Below are 12,187 nucleotides of genomic sequence, written 5' to 3' on the forward strand. Positions count from 1 at the left end.
GGTAAAATTAATTATAGTCATAACAAGAATTATTACTTATCCACTACAAAGAGATTGATTTGACTTAGGAATGAATGCCCCAAGAAAATGTTGTGTAATTAAGAAAAATGAATACCATCATTTATGAAACTATTGATCGGAAATGAAAGAACAGATAAGTCTATTGACAGAATAAAAAACATTTTGTGGTAAATTCCAGATGAGGAGAAACTGATGATATATAAAGAGATTCTTTAGGAAGATAACTATAATATGGAGTAAAGGTTAATGAATTCTTCAAAGTGAAAATCATAGGAAAACAGTGAATTACATGTCATAAAGAATAAATTTATGAAATGCACATTCTATCAAAAAATTTTAAAATTTTGGGTAAATACGCAGATTGTACCAAGTAGTTCATAAATTTATTGGTGTGCATGACACATAGCCATACATAGTCAATGAGAATAATTAAAAATTCAAGAAACAGGAAATATAAAAATTGTTAAAAAATAAATAAATACAAAGACTATGGAAAATATTATGATTTTCAAAACTCAATAGTTTATAATTACTTAATTTAAAAATAATTATTGATAAAGTACAAATATTATATTTCAGAAGTAAAGGACCTTGGGAAACACTGAGCAGGTTTTTGTCTCATTTCTCTATGAGCATGAACCACTGTGCCTGTGCCACCTTTCCTGTGGGAGCAACAGTAATAATCAGCCTCGTTCTCAGACTTGAGCCCAGAGTTGGTCACGGTCTCTGTGTTGCCAGACTTGGAGCCAGAGAAGCGATAAGGGATCCCTGATGGCCGATTGTAGACATTATAAGTTAGCATTTTGGGGGCTGTGCCCTCCTGCTGCTGATAACAGGAGACGTAGCCTTATCTCCCAATGTCATTGCTGGTCCCGGTACAGGAGATGGTGATCTTCTGTCCTGGCGTTCCAGACACTGCAGGAGGCTGAGTCAGGACAGACTGGGCCAGAGTCCCTAAATAGAGAAAAAAAAAAACCCACTCTGGTAAGTTCAAGCTGGGCCCGGTTGAGCCTGAGGTACCGCGAAATGGTGAGCCCAGATATTCCCCGGGGTCCCTTTCCTAAACCTCACCTGGGCCCTGACTCAGGAGGCTGAGGAGGAGAAGAGCCCAGGTCATGATGGAGATGCCCAGAGTGCTGCCTGCTGACACCTCAACCCTGGACCTGGCTCTCTCCCAGGCTTATCCCTGCCCTGCCCCAGAGAAGGGAGGGGCCTGCATGCAAATTTGCTTCCTGCACCTGCTCCTGCTCACCCCTCTCTGGCCTGGCCTTTGTCTTCAGATGTCTCAGGATTTCTTGACATCATAGCTATCAAAAATAATTTCTCCTAATAATATTTTTCTCAGAACAAAAATTAATTTTCCCTGATTTGCAGAGGAGAATGAATGTGTGGAAATCCTCATGTTGAGGACTCCTTGACTTCCAGGTCTTTGTTGTAACAAAAATATGTCTGTTGATAACTCAGGACTCAGCTCCTCTTGAAGTGTCCTCTGCTGGGATCCTGCCCTTATTTCAGATTTTTTTTTCTGTTAAGTAATTTTATTTATCTATTGTTAAGAATTCTACTCTACGTTTTTGGGTGTTGGTGGGGACTGTTCCCTCCAGATTCACTCTGCCCCATACCATATTTGTTTGTGCTGAAGTACCTGCTCTGGGAATTTCTGAGGCAACTTTTCTCTCTTAGCGTACTCAATGGTACAGAGATGCTCAGACACGGGGGAATCCTAGTATAAACATAGATGATAATCCTAGGTCTGAGTTTGCATCCTCTCATCTCTCCCCATTGCATCTTCAACTTGTAATTATCTTCTCTACAACTTTGATTCAACTAGAGTCAAGACTATGAATGATATATCCTATAGTATGCATTATATAGAGAGAATAATGTGAAACAGAGACAAAGCGAAATGTGTGGGCACAGTTATATATCCTTTTCAGTAAACAATGTGATATAGATTTTTTTTTATAAATTTACATTACCCAGGACCTCTTTTCATATTATTCTATACATACCTATTAGACAATATATATGAATGTCTTGATGTTCTTGGGCTTCCTTTAGATCAGTGAATTCATAGAAATATGACACACAATTCTCTATAAGTGGAAGTTATATGAATACAAATACTTTCCCTCCATTCTGTACACTGAAAAACTGATAAGAAATTGTACTCCCTTGTTATTCCATTTAAAAGTTTATAAAATTGTCTTGCAATTCTTACTTTTTTCTAAAATATGTGTCTAATATTGATTTTGGGGTCTGTGCTCTACCTCACTGATAAAAATTCCTTCCTTACAGGAGTAAAGATTCAAGTTTGACCCAAGGTGCCACCATATGCCCTGACCACAGTTCTCGAAGCTCTAATGGGTGAACACATAACTCTGATGTGTGGTCCCAGTGAGCATCATGAGTAAATGGTAAAGCAACACAGTCAGTATGTCTACAATACTTAGGCATCACACAATCACAACAGCAACAAAGAAGTGAAAAAGGGTGAAATATAATTCAAAAATCTAACAAAAACCCTCACAAAAATGTCAATATAACTAAGATATTCAGTATCAAATTCCACTAATGCTATAACGAGCTCACCCCTCCATACTCAGTAAACCCTAAGAACATACAAAGAACAGTTTCTTAGTAACTGGAAAAAAAATGTGGATCATAGAAGACTCATGAGGGGAAGCTCTTGTTTTTAAAAACAATATTTAAAACAGTGAACTTCCTTTTTTCCAGCCTGTACTGTAAAATTGAAGAAAAACCACCAAATTTATGACCCTAACCTTATTTCTTTCTGTCAGAGGTTAAGAAGAAACAGCTCTTGGTACTTAGTACAATTTCAGGTAAACCACAGTAGTGAGGGCTGGAGCGATAGCACAGCAGTAGGGTGTTTGCCTTGAAAGCGCCAGCCTTGCGAGTAGAGTTCAATTCCTCTGGCCCTATCCGAGAGCCTGGCAAGCTACCGAGAGTATCTGGCCTGCTCTACAAAGACTGGCAAGCTACCCGTGATGTATTCAATATGCCAAACACAGTAACAAGTCTCGCAATGGAGACATTATTGGGCCTGCTAGAGGAAATCAATGAACAACAGGAGTACAGTGCTACGGTACTACAGATCTCAGAATTCCGGTCTTGACTTTCCCCGACAGCCACATATTGCAATACCTAAACCAGGGGAAAAGTACATTGAGCTGAAAGCCTGTGTCCTTCAAGCTACCGAGAGTATTCGATATGCCAGACACAGTAACAACAAAGTCTCCAATGGAGACGTTACTGGGCCCGCTCGAGAAAATTGATGATCAACGGGAGGGCCATTTATTTATTTATTTATTTATTTATTTATTTATAATTTTATTGAATCACTGTGAGATAGTGACAAGCTTTCATGTTTGGGTTACAATCACACAATGATCAAACATCCATCCCTCCACCAGTGCACATTCCCCACCACCGATATCCCTGGTATAGCACCCCTTTCCAACCCTCCCCCTGCCTCCATGGCAGACAATTTCCCCCATACTCTCTCTCTCCTTTTGGGCATTATTTTGCTATATAGCTACTGAGAGGCCATCAGGTTTGGTTCCTTATCTACTTTCTGCACACTCCTCCAGCCATCATTTTCTTAGTGATCCCTTCTGTATTCCAGCTGTCTTCTCCCCTTTGCTCATGAGGCAGGCTTCCAGCTATGGAGCAATCTACCTGTCCCATGTATCTACTATCCTTAAGTGTCAACCTCATGTTATGTTATTTTATACAAATGAGTTCAGTCCTTCTATGTCTGTCCCTCTCTTTCTGACTCATTTCACTTAGCATGATAGTCTCCATGTCTATCCATTTATAAGCAAAGTTCATGGCTTCATCTCTCCTGACAACTGCGTAGTATTCCTTTATGTAGATATACCAAAGATTCTTTAACCAGTCATCTGTTGTAGGGCAGATGGGGTTGTTTCCAGATTTTGGCTATTGTGAACAGTACTGCAATGAACATATAAGTACAGAAGTCATTTCTACTGTGCTTTTGCATCCTCGGGATATATTCTGAAAATTAGTATTGTGGGGTCACGTGGAAGCTCAATTTTGAGTTTTTGAAGGACTATCTATATTGTTTTCCAGAAAGGCTAAACTAGTGGGCAATTCCACCAATAGCAAAAGAGTGTCTCTTTTTCCCCACATCCATACCAGCACTGGTTGCTTTTGTTCTTTTGAATATGTGCCAGTCTCGGTGGTGTGAGATGATATCTTATTGTTGTTTTGATTTGCATCTCCCTGAAGGCTAGCTATGTGGAGCATTTTTTCATGTGCCTTTTGACCATTTGTATTTCTTTTTTGAGGAAACTTCTGTACATTTCTTCTCCCCATTTTTTATGGGGTTGGAGGTTTTTTTCTTGTACAATTCTACTAGTGTCTTGTATATCCTGGATATTAATCCCTTATCAGATGGGTATTGGGTAAATATTCTTTCCCATTCTGTGGGCTCTTTCTGTATTTTGGTCACTGTTTCCGTTGAAGTACAGAAGCTTCTTAGTTTGATGTAGTCCATTTGTTTATGTTTGCTTCCACTTGCAAGGTCAGTGCCGTTTCATCCTTAAAGATACTTTTAGTTTTAATGTCGTGGAGAGTTCAGCCTACATTTTCCTCTATGTACTGTATGGATTCATGTCTGATATTGAAGTCTTTAATCCACTTTGCTCTGACTTTTGTGCCTGGTATTAGACAGAGGCCAATGTTCATTTTTTTGGGGGGTGGGGGGAGATAGCTATCCAGTTTTCCCAGCACCACTTGTTGAAGATGCTTTCCTTGTTCCACTTCACATTTCTTGCTCCTTTGTCAAAGATTAAGTGGTCATATATTTGGCGGTCTGCGACAGAAAATTCAACTCTGTTCCATTGGTCTGCAGGTCTGTTTCAGGCCCAGTACCATGTTGTCTTAATTACTATTGCTTTGTAGTACAGTTTGAAGTTGGGGAGGATGATGCCACCCATCTTTTTTCCCAATGACTGTATTAGCTATTTGTGGGAGTTTCCTGTTGTTCATCAATTGCCTTGAGCAGGTCCCAGTAACGTCGCCTTCGTCCTAGCCCTGAGAGTTTTTAAAAAGTGCCATATTAAAAGCTCTTTCAGGGTTAGGAGAATGAGATCCATCATTGTTCCTGGTATTTGGCATATTGGGTATGCCACGGGGAGTTTGCCAGACTCGGCTGTGTGTGCAGGTTACATTCGGTAGCCTGCCATTTTGTACAAAGTAAGAATGAGATAATAAGATGTCCGGGAGTTGGGTTTTATAGTCTCTGGGTCTTGGCCGTTGATGGGATTACGTGGCACCAGGGGGCCAGTTGTTGGGTGTGACCTTTGCCTACTGGAATATGGAGGATCTGGGTGGAGGATGCTCAGCCCCAATCCAATCAGACTTGAGGATCTCAGCCCCGGAACCCGCATGCCTTTGTTCCTCTGCCAGTACCATCATGCCTGTGGAGAGTGGTCTCAGCATGGTGGTGGCTGGTTCTGGAGGTCTTCGGCTGCTGGAACCCTGGTCAGGGCGGGGAGGGAAACTCAACCCGCTCCCCTGCAAGGGGTGCCAGCAAGGACAGCCAGGCGTGGGGGCAGGAGACTCTGCGCTGTTCTCTTCCAGGAGCTGGGTTTTACAGTCTCTGGGTCTTGGCTGTTGATGAGATTACACAGCGCCAGGGGGCCAGTTTGTGGGTGTGACCCCTGCCCACTGGAATATGGAGGATCTGGAATATGGCCTACTGGACTATGGAGGGTTTATTTTTCCATATGAATTTCAGTAGTTTTTTGTCTATTTCTTTGAAAAATGTCATGGGTATCCTGGTAGGGACCCCATTGATTTTGTGTAGTGCTTTGGGCAATATTGCCATTTTTATCATGTTCATCCTCCCTATCCATGAGCAGGGGTGTGTCTCCATTTCCTAGTGTCCTCTTTTATTTCTTGAAGTAGTGTTTTGTAATTTTCCTTGTATAGATCCTTCACCTCTTTAGTTAAGTTGGTTCTGAGGTACTTGATTTTCTGAGGTACTATTGTGAACGGGATTGTTTTTTAATGTCTCTTTCTTCTCTTTTGTTATTTGTATGTAAGAAAACCATGGACTTTTGAGAGTTGATTTTGTAGCCTCCACTTTATTTTTTCATTTTTCATTTCATCATCCTGTTAATCGTCGATTGCTTCGAGCAGGCCCCAGTAACGTCTCTTTCATCCTAGCCCTGAGATTATATTCAAGGCTCTTTAGGAGAATGAGACCCATCATTGTTACTGGTATTTGGCATATTTGGTGCGCCACGGGGAGTTTGCCAGACTCTGCCCTGTGGGCAGGCTACATTCGATAGCCTGCAAGTTTGTCCAGATGTTCTAATAAGATGTCGCGCGGCCGCGAATGCGGCCGCGCGGTTCCGGGAGCTGCATTTTGTAGTCTCTGAGTCTTGGCCGCTGATGGGATTACACGGCGCCAGGGGGCCAGGTGGTGGGTGTTATCCACTTTATTAAACCGATCTATTGTTTCTAAGAACTTTTCTGTAGAGTCTTTAGGGTTTTCTAAATATAATAAATTTATAGTGTCATATTTGTACTATCATATCATCTGCAAATACTAATAGCTTGCCCTCTTCCTTTCCTATCTGTATTCCCTTAATATCTTTCTCTTGTGTAATGGCAATGGCCAGGACTTATAGTACTATATTGACCAGGAGTGGCAAAAGTGGGCAACCTTGTCTAGTGCCAGATCTTAGAAGGAAGGCTCTCAGTTTTTCCCCATTGATAATGATACTTGCCGTGGGCTTGTGGTATATGGCAATGACTATATTGAGGAAAGTTCCTTCGATTCCTATTTTGCTGAGTGTTTTCATCATAAACGGGTGCTGCATCTTGTCAAATGCTTTCTCTGTGTCTATTGTTATGATCATATGCCTTTTATTTTTTATTTTGTTGATTTTTAAGGATTATGCATTCCTGGGGTGAATCCTACTTGGTAATGGTGTAAAATTGTATTGATGAGTCATTGGATTCTATTTGCTAAAGGTTTGTTGAGGATCTTTGCATCTGTGTTCATTAAAATATCAACCCGTAATCCTCTTTCTTTGTGGTATCTGTGTCTGCTTTTGGTATCAGGGTGATACTTGCTTCATAGAAACTGTTCAAAAGTGTTTTTGAAACTTCAAGTTTGTGGAAAAGCTTAAAGAAGATTTGGAGCAATTCCTCTTTATATAAATTTATGCATTTTTATAAATTTATGCATTCCTATAAAATAAGTTTACATTCAAATATAATAATGTAAAATAATTTTCAAATTATACAGGAAAATAATGTTGTGCATACCTACATTTCTAATTTTTTCTAAAATTCAGAGAAAATTAGAAACAAATTGTCAATAAAATTTCAATTTCAATTTAAATCAATTCTTATAAAACAGCAAAAGATCTGAGTTCTTTAGGGCAGAGGCATAAGGAAAAAGAGTGGTTTTTGTCAATGCGCATGAACCACTGTGGAAAATGCCTACACCTTCCACAGAGTGAACTGAGCAACAGCCTTGTTCTCATACTTAACGCCAGAGACAGTCTGGGATACTATGTTGCCAAACATGGAGTCAGAGAAGTGATCAGGGATCCATGATGGCCGGTTTTAGAGACCATAAATCAGCATTTTGGGGGCTGTGGCCTCCTGCTTCTAGAACCAGGACACTTCATGATATACCTCAATGTCTTTGCTGGTTCCTGTACATGAGATGATGACTGTCTGTCCCTGAGTCCCAGACACTGAGGGAAGCTGAGTCAGACAGACTGGGGCTGGGTACCTGAATAAAGAGAAAATAAAACACTGGTGAGTTCAGTCTGGTTCTTGATGAACCTGAGGTAGGGAGATAAATGGTAAACCCAGGGTGTCCTCCTTGAGCCTCACCTGGGCCCTGACTGAGGAGGCTGAGGAGGAGAAGAGCCCAGGTCATGATGGAGATGCCCAGAGTGCTGCCTGCTGACAACCCAACCCTGGGCCAGCTCTTATCCCTCCCCTGTCCCAGAGAAGGGAGGTTCCTGCTGTTAGGGCACAACTCTGGATCTCTGACTGCAAGCAAGGACCATGCAGGAATGCAATCAGCAAGCAGGTAGTTTATTGAACTGGCTAGCCAGTATCAAGCCATCAGGCAAGACCCCGATCTTTTTCAAAGGGGATCTTATATAGGCCTTCACTGGCCATTACAGCAAAGCCTGCGCATTTCGTAGCCAATAGATTTTGTAACCACATATACTTTCTTAACCATTCCATTTAAAAGTACATCAATCCTTAGCCTATAGATTCAAAGATCAGCATTTAGGTACATAGGCATTGTGGCTGTGGGTATCTGGTAACTCAGACATTTGGTTTTCTTCTATGTTTACCTGGCTCTCTTTGATTCTCAGCTCATGGCTCCTGCATTCAGATGGAGTCAGATAAGGGAAAAGTTCCTAACAGAGGTAATGGATAAGGAAGGGCTAACACATGGTTTCAGAAACTACATCCCAATAAGGAAGGGCCAACAAATGGTTTCAGAATTTACATACCAATAAGGAAGGGTCAACAAATGGATACAGAATTTACAACTCAATTAGGAAGAGTCAACAAATGGAGACAGAATTTATATCTCAAGGTTTTACCAGGGAGGGGACCTGTAAGGAAGAATTAAGGAAGAGTTACTAATTAGCAGAGTTTAGCTCTGGAATTTTTCTCAGGGTCCCTAGGAACCTTATACTGCATGCAAAGCTGCTTCATGCACCTGCCTCTGCTCACCCCTCTCTGGTCTGGCCACGAACTCCTGATGTCCCAGTATTTCTTGAGAGCAGAGCTATCAGAAAATAATTTCTCCTGAATACACTTTCTCAGCGTAAAGACGGGAGATGTGTGCTGAAATTACGTAAAGGACCAAGCATGATAGCCATAATGTCCAAAAGTAGAGAGACAGTATGGGGCTAATTGTCTGCTACAGAGACAGAGGGAGGGGTGGAATTGGAGAGGGATACTGGGGACATTGGTGGTGGAAAATGCACTGTTGCAAGAATGGGTGTTCTATCATTGTATGACTGAAACTCAAACATGAAAGCTTTCTAACTCTATCTTATGATACTTCAATAAAAATAAAAGAAAGAAAGAAAGAAAGAAAGAAAGAAAGAAAGAAAGAAAGAAAGTGTTCTCTGCTGGGAAACTGCTCATATTTCAGGTTCTCTTTCCTATTAGGTAATATTATTTATTCATTCATTAAATATTCTGCTCAAGGTCTTTTCGTTGCTGGTGGGGAATCTTCCTCAGGTATGCTCCATTCATTGCTTCTCACCCATACTTGTTTCTACTGAAGTATCTGCTGTACGAAATTTTTGAAGCTGGTTGGTCACTCTTAGCTTACTCACCTACCTACCAAAGAGATGTTCAGGCATCTGGCAAACCTATCAATAAAAATGGAGTAACAATTCTAGGTCTCTGTTTGTGTCTCCTTTTCTCTCCCCTTTGAATTTTCAGCTTGTATTTTTCTTTTCTCCAATTCTGATTCAACCATAATTTCAAGGCTATACATGATATATTCTGTAATAGGCATTATATAAAGAGTAAAATGTGTACAAGATAAAAAGGAGATAGTGGAAGTTAATTAAGCATCCTGTCATGTATACAAAGTGATATTTTATATGAATTTATATTACTCAATATTTATTCTATCTACAAGTATAGATATTCTATCTATATTTCTATACATTTATTCAACCTTATATGAGTTTCTTAATGTTCTTGCACTTCTTTTAGGTCAGTGAAATCAAAGTTATGTGATATATAAATTCCTCAGTAGAAATAATATGTGACTATAAACCCTTCTCTTCCACCCTGTGTACTGACAATCTCAAAAGCTTATAAAACTATCTTCCAGTTCTTGGGGCCAGAGCGATAGCACAGCGGATAGGGCATTTGCTTTGCATGCAGCCGGTCCGGGTTCGATCTCCGGCATCCCATATGGTTCACTAAGCACTGCCAGGAGTAATTCCTGAGTGCAAAGCCAGGAGTAAGCCCTGAGCATTGCTGGGTGTGACGCACTGTCATTGTCACTGTCACTGTCCTCCCATTCTTCATCGATTTCGCTGGAGTGGGCCCAGTAACATCTCCATTTTGAGACTTGTTGTTACTGTGTCTGGCATATTAAGTACGTCACGGGTAGCTTGCCAGGCTTTGAAATGGGGGCGAGATACTCTCGGTGACTTGCCAGGCTCTCTGACAGGGGCGGAGGAACCGAACCCAGATCGGTCGGGCTGGCTGTGCACAAGGCAAACGCCTTACCACTGTGCTATCGCTTCAGCCCCGGGTGTGACCCAAAAAGAAAAGAAATACTATCTTCCAGTTCTCACTTATTTCCTAACGTGTGTCTAAACCTAAGTTATTGGTCTGTCTAACTGATTAAATTCCGGCCTTTCTTGAGTAAAATTTCAAGTTTGAATCCTGGTCCCACCACATGCCCTGAACATGATTCTGGAAGCTCTGTACCTCTGAGCATTTAAATACCACTTGTGCCCCAGTGAGCATTACAAGTAAATGTGAAAACACCATAGTCCATGTGTCTACAACCCTTAAATATCACACAACCACAACTACAGCAACAAACAAGGAAAGGAAGGGGAAATATATATGGAAAATATAAAAAGAACTATACTAAAATTTCAATTTAATTAATATACACGGGATTAAATTCCACCTACTCCTAAATGTATACAATCTAACAAAGTAATGTCAAAAGCTATTAAAATAAAATCAACAAGCTGATATAAGACATAAAGGAACCAATATTGAAATATTTGGAGAGGGTCTAACTGTGTAAGACTGTCTACTCATGGTAGTTCTGTGCAATTGTACAAGGGCATACAAATGCACGAAGCAACAGGAGGAATTTCCCACTAAGGAAGAAGAACTTTTCTCTTCACAGACATGACAGTTGTAGGACTCTGAACCATACCCTCGCGTGAGGTTTCAGCGTTAATTCTATACTGTGTATCTTCTAATATAAGGCATTAAACTGAAAAAAACATCCTAAAGCCTTGGTATTAAAGTCCCAATGTGTGATTTTGGAAACTGAGAAGACTGAGAACTTGTCATCTGTAATCTAAGTGATTAGGGAAGAAAAAGATTTTAATAAAAATGGATAAATATCCAAGAGTTCCTTTCATGAACTTTCATGTCCATCAATAGACTAAGTGGGGACAAATGTTAAGTGGAAGAAAATGAGAGGATTAATCTTTTTGACATACTTTTGTTTCCTCAGTTACTTCACACTGACACATTTAGAGTTCCAAATATGGGGCATCCTAGATGTACTTGTTTTCCAGTTGTGAAAGAGTAGGTGGCTATTATCTTGCCAGGGCACCCTGGATGGGTTGTCAGACAACCAAATTCTCATGTGCCCAGTGAAGAGTCCATTTGAGCCCAGTAGAATCTCTCATTTGCCTTCACATTTTTCCTGATCTTCAGTAAAAGATGGATCCCTTGAATCCCTTGTCTCAGAATCTTCAGTACTCTGCATCATGTGCCGTGCATTAACAGTTTTAGAGAGATTGAAAAAACTTAAAAACAGAGGAGGAAACATACTCTCACCTTCTGTATCCCATTTAGGACTGTCTCAGCAGTTCCTATTAAGACATCAAGCGACCAGAATAAACTTCAAAAATTCCATCCAAATCAGGACAACTCTACTCCTCGTGGTCAATGGTAATGTGAACTTATGAGATTCTTGCTCAAGATTTGAAAGTGTCAGTTTTCTTCTGCATTGTGGAAGAGAACACCATAAATCGATTCCTAATTTTATTAATTAATTTCTCAAGTGATAAATAAAATGGTAAAATTAATTATGGTCATAACAAGAAATATTACTTTTCCACTACAAAGAGATTGATTTGACTTAGGAATGAATACCCCAAGAAAATATTGTGATAAGGTAAAAGGTAAAGGTAAAGGCCCTCCCGTTGATCGTCGATTTGCTCGAGCAGGCCCAGTAACGTCTCCATTGGAGACTTTGTTGTTACTGTGTCTGGCATATCCAATACTCTTGGTAGCTTGCCAGGCTCTCCGAGAGGGGCGGAGGAATCGAACTCGGGTGGGCCATGTTGGCCGCTTGTAAGGCGAACGCCCTACCCGCTGTGCTATCGCTCCAGCCCATTGT

The 12,187-nt window shown here is 40.6% G+C and overlaps 1 pseudogene; it reads right to left on the bottom strand.

The window, feature by feature from the left end:
• Window positions 1-589: 589 nt before the first annotated feature.
• On the bottom strand, window positions 590-1,138 carry LOC130022857 (immunoglobulin lambda variable 2-18-like; annotated as a pseudogene).
• Between the last annotated feature and the right edge of the window lie 11,049 nt (window positions 1,139-12,187).

The sequence above is a fragment of the Sorex fumeus genome, unplaced genomic scaffold (assembly GCF_029834395.1).
Source record: "Sorex fumeus unplaced genomic scaffold, SorFum_2.1 ptg000021l, whole genome shotgun sequence".
Lineage (NCBI taxonomy): Eukaryota > Metazoa > Chordata > Mammalia > Eulipotyphla > Soricidae > Sorex > Sorex fumeus.